This window comes from Lithobates pipiens, unplaced genomic scaffold (assembly GCF_037356315.1).
Source record: "Lithobates pipiens isolate NorthernLeopardFrog02 unplaced genomic scaffold, aLitPip1_a1.2 Scaffold_13, whole genome shotgun sequence".
Taxonomy (NCBI): domain Eukaryota; kingdom Metazoa; phylum Chordata; class Amphibia; order Anura; family Ranidae; genus Lithobates; species Lithobates pipiens.
Window position 1 is genome coordinate 185,538,101 of NW_027507718.1, and position 9,402 is coordinate 185,547,502.

The window sequence follows — 9,402 nt, forward strand, 5'->3', positions numbered from 1 at the left end:
ACTGATTGGCATCCATTGTTGCACCAACTGGCATCCCTGGTGGTCTAGGGTGGCATACCTTGTCCTGGGCATCCCTGGTGGTCTGGTGGCGTCCCTGGAGGTCCAGTGTGGGCATCCTCAGGGGGGCTGCACTGATAATCAATCAGCACAGACCCCCCCTGTCAGAGAAGCAGCCGATCGGCTCTCCTCTACTCGCGTCTGACAGACGCGAGTGAGGAAAAGCCGATCACCGGCTCTTCCTATTTTACACTGTGATCAGCCGTGATTGGACACGGCTGATCACGTGGTAAAGAGTCTCCGTCGGAGACTGTTTACCGAGATCGTAGTTGCAGGGTGTCAGACTGACACCCCGCAACAACGATCGCCACGATGCGCGCCCCCGGGGGCGCGCAGCGGCTCAAAATCCTGATCACGTCCTATGACGTCCGGTCAGGATTTTGAAACCACTTTGCCGCCGTGTTTCTGCTATAGGGCAGGCGGCAAGTGGTTAATATTTGTCATCTTGTTATCCTTTCCCCTTCACAATTTTATAGATTGACCTGCCTGCCGTCCATCAGAACACACAGGGAAAAACTGGGAATGTGGTGCTGATGTGCAAAGCTACAGCAGGTGAATGTGCAAGTGTTACTCTCGCTTCTTCTAGACCAAGGACATTCGATGTACATACAGAATGATACAGGTACAGCCACTGTCCCTTCTGTCCTGTTCTACACCACAGTCTTTGGTGCAGAACCTCCCTGTCAACCAAAGTCTGCTAAGTTACTGAAACCCTACATACAGAGAATCCAGCAACATGGAGGCTTATCTCTTAACTGGAAACCTGTACTGTCAGTAACCAAGGAGAGAAATCTAAGGATAACAGGGCAGGACTAGCAGTTGCTTTAAATGGCTGCACCTTAAATATGAGAGCAAAGAAGTGCCCTTCCAATCGTTTTGTTTTCTAGGAGTCATCCGCATATTGCAGACCAAAGCATTCTACCACTCCTTCCCCTAACCCCAAAAACACCCCACACACAAATAAACAGCATCCACAAGCCACACAGAGCTACTGTTTGGGACAAATGGGCACCTATGACCCACACCAAACCTTGACTAATGAGCACTGCCATTCCTTCACCTGGGGTATTTAACGCCCAGGGCCCAATGATCGGTAACCCGCCCCCTTTCAGTAAAAAATCAATGCGATAAGCATGTATGGAGTGGACTACAGTGACAAATGGTGTGTTCTAAAATATTCCAATATTTTAAAACACAAAGGAGCCTTCTTAATTACTGTAATGCAGTCAGGCTATACATATATTATATAGTAATACATATGCCAAAATATACCCAATTTCTACTTGTATTTTTATCTTACTGGCAGCAGTATGAAAAATGGACCACTGCTCCTACCTTTAAGCAGCGGCCCAGCTCTCCTGCAGTCCCCACACTACATACCCCACTAAACACTGCTGTCTTCAGCATTGTAGAGCTGTTGATTAGAGCAGTGTTCGGGGTGGGATGCATGTCAGAGAGTCTTGCTGCATCAGATAAAAAAAAAAAGGAAGTAAGAAAGAACCATATGCATTACTGTATATGCAGCCACTGCATTACAATAATAAATTAGGGGGTTCAACTGAACTTTTTTAGGAAAGGTTAAGTATTGGCTTCAGAAGAGAGTGGTGTGATGCCCATTTCAGCACATTGTGTTGCTTTTTATTTTTCTTTTCTTTTTTAACTTTATTTAAAATGTCACATAGTGACCCTTCATTCATGTCACTGCACAACACCTCATTAACATGCTATGCCATCCAGTGCGGTGGGGAAAAATGCAGACATGCTGTGTTTTTTCCACACTGCATCGTTGTGTGGACGGGTTTCATAGAAATTAATGTATGATTTCTCCTATTGTTGACTTGTTTTTTACCCAGTGCACGTGATGTAAATGAGACCTATAAAAACAAAAACCTGTTGATTTATATGTATTCAGAATAACATTATTACATTTTTTTTATCAGCTTATGGTTCCTGTTTTTATGAAAGGCTGGATGATATGAAAGCATTTCTAATCGAGCACTTTTTTTAGAATCTCCACAGGCAGAAAATATTCCAGTGAGTTGGTGATTATTGTAGCATTTCAGTGTTAATGTTGGTGGCAATTGCTAACACAAATTTTTTTTTTTTGTCTGGATCTACAAAACGTAGTATGCCATTTTTGCAATGAATGCATTGACGTTATTATTTTTTTTTTGTGAAAATTATTGATTTGTTAACTGCTGTATGTTACAAAATCACTTTGGTAATCATTTATTGAACGTTTACAGCCTACAAAAAAAAAATGCATTTTTTTTCACTACTTTAATAAAATGTTTATGCTACAGTGGTTTTTAAACAAGGGAAGTATGCACAATCTTTTGATTAGGATGCTTGTTCACCGCCTCTGTCTGTCTCTGACAAGTACAGGTCTGTATCTAAATGGATCATGGTCATGCAAGTGTGAGCACCCACGTGTTGTTGTTTTTTTTAGGGGGGGGGGGGGTTATTAAATCAATAGATTTGTGTTTTATAAAAAAAAATTAACTATGCAGCTTTAACTACTTCCCTACCAAGCCAATTCTGTCATTTCTCTCCTACTGTAAAAATCTTCTTTTTTTTTCTAGAAAATTACTTGGAACTCCCAAACATTATATACATATTTTTTATTTAGCAGAGGCCCTAGAGAATAAAATGGTAGGTTTTTAAATTTTTTAGGTCGCATGGTATTTGCGCAGCAATTTTAGACCCCATATCTCTCTTCTGCCCTTAAAATAATCTGATCAAACTGAGATAGGTTTGATCAGATGCCTTCACATGCCAGTGCAGGCTTGTTTACATCCTGGCAAAACCAGGAGTGACAAAATACTCGTCATTTCTGGTTTCTTAGATGATAGAGATGATCAGGGATGTTACGATCTTTAGTAATCTCTATGGTAAGACATCAGAACCGCCTGCTTCAGTCCCGGGCTCCACGGAGTGATGGTGGAGCCTGGAATAGCATCAGAAGGCAGTGGGGGACTTAAACCCACCCAACGCCTCTCCTCCCACTACATGTAAAAGTAATCTAGCGGCTGCTAGGATTGCTTTTACATTAAACACCATCACCACCTAAAAAATGAAAAAAAAAATGGGATGATACCTCTAGCTGCTGGCATTATCGCAATATAACCACTCAAAGTCCAGGACGTTATGATGTCCTACGGGCAAGAAGTGGATAAAGAGTGCTATACTGTGCTATGTCCTGAGGAAGTACGAATTTTTGGCTTCTTCGTCCATTATCTAGAAATCTTGCATCCGTGAACCAGCTGGATTAACTGCCAGTTCAGAAGCTGCCCTTGATGTTCAGGCAGTGTACATGCCACAAAGTTTCAAAGAAAAAAAAGAGTTCCAGTGGGTTATCAAATTTCCAAATGGGTGGCAGTCATATAGGCGCTGAGTGAGCAACTCTTATGATCTGTTCTATTTTCACCTGTATGTTATGGAGAATATGTAGATGGGCCAAGCACATATTTCTTCTAGAATTGGCTATCACCGTGGACAGCAAACCCAGTCTGCCTGCATAAAAGCACTAATGAACTTATATTTTATTTTTAGTCGTTTTATTTCTCTAAATAAAATTCCGGGACAAATGCCCAGTGCTTTTTTTCACATAGTCTCTGTTCTACAAAGGTTTAGGAACTTAATTATATGATCTGTTTTAAGCCATCACTTGTATTCCTAAATTACATGCTACTCCAGACAACTCTTTCATATAATTAGCAGACTGCCTTTTCTTTCCTACAAGTCTCAGTTACTATGTAAAATTTTTAATTTCTTTCTTTACTGTCTTTTATATGTGTATCAGTGCTCTGCCCAATAAAGGAAATTGAATTTCATTTATCAAACGTAATGTATGCCAGTTCAAAATCACATTCATATTTCCATCTGGCACATTGTTAAACATATTCATGACAATTTCTTCTACCAGAATGAAGTGGGACTGTGCTAAGCATTAGTGTAAGTTATTCCTGGGTATGCATATACTGTAATCAACCACACTTGAATCAAGGCCAACCACAAATAGCGAACACCATGTAGACCTTGGCTTTGGCAATCACTACTTTCCTCACTGAGAGGAGAAAAGCAAATGAACAAACAAGCCGATATCAAACACCAATAGACCTTACAGTCCGTGATATTTTTACTGCAGTATGATACCGATACTTCTAATACTTTTGTATATACGGCTCTTCAGTACAACATACCTTTTTCTTTAGTGTCAGGGGCCATTAGGAATTCTGACTGACCATGGGTTTTTGTTCTGCAGGTTCTATTAATATTTTACTTATTTGTTATCCATTCATTTTTCAAAATGTTCTGTCAGGACATTACCAAGGGAGCTACAATTGTTAACTTGTTTTAAAACTCCAGTGTCCCTCTATTCCTTCATTACTGGGTGTGTTATTGATACGTTTTTGCCTATTAAATATCAGCGATGTCCGAGATTATCCCTCCTGATTGGCTGAGACACAGCAGCGGTAGCCAATGGCAAATAAGTCAGTCAAGATCAGCTAGCCAGTCAAGAGAGAGCGATAGCGGGGTCAGGTCAGGCTACGTGTCTGAAACTATTTTGGGACCATTCACATTTATACAGCGATCAAAGCTATAAAAATGCACTGATTACTAACTGTAGACGGAGGGGAATCGCAAGGGGAGAAGGGCGATTGTTGTTCCTCTGTACGGGGAACCCACCATCGGTCTCCTCTCACCTGACAGGGCATGAATCTGTGTTTACACACACAGATCCGCAGCATCTGCTCCCAAATGACGCAGGAGCCCAGGACGTCATATGACGCCCGCGCAGGATGGGATGGGAAATCATGCCACTGTAAAAAATTATCTAGTACCTTATTGTGTCATTTCTGTTCAGCTGTCACATGATGTTTCCTAGGTCTTTCCCATCCTCGGGAACTGATCTGAGGGATGCGTTTCTGGTACTCTGCATGCTCTATTACAGCAGAGATCATCTGGACTATGAATTTGTGTCTGCATGGTGCTGGTTGGTGTTGTGCCAGTCGCATGACAAAAAAAAATGGCTTTCAGAATAGAGAAACAAAATAAATAATAGCAATAAAGTGTTTTAACTACTTGCCTCCACTTGTGCATTTACTGTGAGTGGGCGGCCCAGGCAGGCTGGATCAGATACGTGTACGTCATCCAGGTGGATCCTGGTACCCAACCACTTTTGGCAGCTGGGGGGGGATTACATGATAACAATGTCAACAAAGGGCAATGGGAAGGAGCGGTGAGTTTACCGCTCCAAAGAAGCTGCTAGCAGGACTTTTTCTGACTCCCTGCCAGAGCACCGCTCCAGTGTGAAAGCCCTCGGACTTTCACACTGGAGTGAATGGAGCTGCTTTTTTCAGGTGCTGTTTTTAGCGCTGTAGCACCTGAAAAACGCCTCCAATGTGAAAGAGGTCTTATACCATCAAGCTCTCTGTGATTAAAACTAGTGAAGCTCAAGCTTTTTTTTCTTTGCAGTAAAAAGTTTTATAAATTAGATGACATCAGAAGACAACCTCTTCAGACCTATGTACTTACATCATAATAAGTGATTCAATACACAAGGGTTTCACAGCAATTACTATCTCATGCAGCTCACAGCAGTTCTACAAGATTTGAATTCTTCAATGTTCTATCATCATCGGATAACTGTGAAATAGCTTAGCAAAAACATCCCTAGAGATGAGCAGCTATGCATCTTAACCAAGCATTATAAAAAGAAAACCTATATTTTATGTATTTTACACAACTATAATAACCATTTCCTTTGTAGTACATAGAAAATTTGTATTCTGTCTTATTTTTATACCTACGACAAGTGATTATGCTGTTCCCCAGAGTCCAGCTCATAGTGTTTTCATGCTTAGCCTGTAATTATAGTTGTCTGCTGTAAAAGTTATAGTCTTAGCAGGCTGAATTGCAAATCTGATGCTAGAAAGTGGTAACTCCTGTGTGCTTGCTAGACATGCATTTTACATTTTTAGTAACACTATTTCTTAAATGAAACATATTTATATATTGTTTGTATATTTATTTACCATATAGATTTTATATGGGCTGCTGAGAATACAGCTAACTTAGTACTCACCGTAGAATGTCAGTCTGATGCATGTGAAGTCATTGAGGAATTTCAGCACACTATAAGCTTCAGGATACTCAGATTTATTAAAATAATAATATACAGTAATACCTTGGTTTACGAGCATAATTTGCTCCAGAAACATGCTTGTAATCCAAAGCATTCTTATATCAAAGCAAATTTTTCCTTAAGAAATAATGAAAACTCAGATAATTCATTCCACAACCTTTAATTCAAAATATGAGCAAAAACTCATATTAATACTGTACAGTACTGTAGTAGGAATACAAGAATTACACTCACAATAAGGAGTCTGGAGATCATCCATATAAAGCCGCTAGTGTACAGTATATAGCACTCTATGTGGCCAGAGGCTTGGGGGGGTGATGGTGGCTCCCAGTGCTTCCTGGAGAACTCGGAGCCACTCGGGAATTGTTGACGTCACTTCCAGGTGCTCCGAACACATGTTATGCATGCCCCACACAGCTGGGAGTGTCTCTGGGTGTCTCCGATGGCTTTACTGTACATATACACAGCGGCTTTACATGGATGAACACCACACTCCTTAACATTGTGAGCGTAATTCTTTTGTTTTTACAATAAATCTACTGCTCGTATATCAAGACAAAATTAAAAAATGTTGCTCGTCTACTACGTTACTCGTAAAGGTATTACTGTATAAGTAAGATTCATATTAACAGCAAGATGGAGTTTCTCTGGTCCAAGTATTCTTACACAGCCACTGTACAACATACATGGCTATGTAAAACTCCAGTTCCCACTGAGCTACTGTAGAGGGTCTAGGGGCCTCCACATATTATTCATGTTGATTCATGGAGTGTATAATGTTCTGCTGCTGTTGATTTCTGTGCTCACCATCTGGAGCTAGGACACAGGAGGCACGTTTGGTGAATGCAAAACTACATTTGCCAACTATTCAGAAACAAGATGGCTCACGTATTACCATTAATTTGCATTAAAGCTGAAGTCCAGTCACAAAGCTAAATGCACTATGCCAAATGCCTTACCTGTAATTCTGTGCAGCCACTATTGTGATTTGTTAGGCAGTGCAGCCATGAAAGTGACATCATTTTTTCTGTTAGAAATTTCCACGGGTTGCAGAAAATAAATTTACTCAATTTCCCCCCACCAACACAGACATTGTTGACAAGGGAATCCCTCCTACCAAGCCATTGGGGTTTATTTACTAAAGGCAAATCTACTTTGCACTGCAAGTGCACTTGGAAGTCGCTGAGGGGGACATGCAAGGAAAATAAAAACAGCATTTTTGCTTGCACATGATTGGATGCTATAAATCAGCAGAGCTTCCCCTCATTTTGATCTTCCCCTTAGATCTACAGTGACTGCACTTCCAAGTGCAATTGCAGGGCAAAGTGGATTTGCCTTTAGTAAATCAATCTCATTGTGTTCATTGTGGAAGCCGGGAGAAGACAGTGCTTATTGTTTGCGGCTATAACAGGCGCTTGCAATAATCGCATGTAAAATTTGGCAGGGTGGAAGTACCCAAGTTGATTGATCCATCAACCTGGGTACATTCTGCCTGGACATACATGGTTCGAATCTCAGCCAGTTCCTGCTCAACCGGCTGAGATTTGAACGTCTATGGCTGGCTTTAGGCTGGTCATGGATACTTTAACCCTTTCATGACTAAGCCTATTTTTGGCATTTGGTGTTTACAAGTTAAAATCCATATTTTTTGCTAGAAAATTACTTGGAACCCCCAAACATTATATATATTTTTTTAGCAGAGACTCTAGAGAATAAAACGGTGATTGTTGCAATATTTTATGTCACACAGTATTTGCGCAGCGGTGTTTTAAACGCAACTTTTTGGGACACTTTCATGAATTAACAAAAAAAAAACAGTAAAATTAGCCCAATTTTTTTGCATAATGTGAAAGATAATGTTACGCCGAGTAAATAGATACCAAACATGTCACACTTTATAATTGCACGCACTTGTGGATTGACGACAAAGTACGGTACCTAAAAATCTCAATAGCCGATGCTTTAATTTTTTTTTACGGTTACCAGGTTAGCGTTACAGAGGCGGTCTAGTGCTAGAATTATTGCTCTCGCTCTAACGATCGCAGCGATACCTCACATGTGTGATTTGAACACTGTTTACATACGTGGGCACGATTTCCGTATGCGTTTTCTTTGCTTCGCGAGCTCGCGGGGGGACGGCGGGCGCTTTAAAAAATTTTTTTTTATTTATTTAAAAATGACTAAATTGTTTTAAAAAAAAATAAAAATTTGATCACTTTTATTGCTGTCACAAGGAATGTAAACATCCCTTGTGACAGTAATAGGTGGTGACAGGTACTCTTTATGGAGGGATCGGGGGTCTAAAAGACCCCCCACCCCTCCTTTACACTTCAATGTATTCAGATCACCGAAAACTGCTACTCTGAATACCGTATATCTTTTTAAAACCGGCGCCATTGGCAGCCGAGTAAACGGGAAGTGACGTCACTTCCATGTTTACTATGTGGAGACTGGAACGAAGCCGATTAAGGCTTCGTTCCAGTTCCTCCCCAGCAGCCGGAGGCAGCAGAACGTGAATCGGTGCTCCCGATCGAGCAGGAGCACCGGAGCTTTTAGCCGCATCGGTTGTTATGGCTGGATAGCCAATCGCCTGCTGAAAAAAATGGTACCGGGATGATTCCTGCAGGTGCGGGCATCATCCCGGTATACCCCCCGGAAGCCGAGTACGCACATCTGCGTAGCTCAGCGGGAAGGGGTTAATGAAAACAAAATGTATGGATTACTCCATCCACACAATCAAGGTGGTTAGAAGAACTCTCATCTGAGACATTGAGGTTGATTTACTAAAACTGGATAGTGCAAAATCTGGTGCAGCTTTGCATAGAAACCAGCTTCCAGGTTTTTGCAAGCAAAGCTTAATTGAACAAGCTGAAGTTAGAAGATAATTGGTTTCTATACAGAGCTGCACCAGCTTTTGCACTCTCCATTTTTAGTAAACCAACCCCATTGTATTGTGACAGCAGGGACTTGCTGTTAGAAAACACTGATCAACTTTAGTCGCTAATCAAGAAAAAATTTCCAACAAGGCCATACATAGATCATAACTTGTCTGGTCCCTACTGAACAGATTTAATTTTGATCCATCTATTGCCAGTTTAGAAGGAATACAGTGGCGACTCCAACCAGCCCTGCCGGAAGGAGTAGCAACATTCATCACCTATGTCCAGTGCCATCGCTAGGGGCTGGGTTCTGGGGCT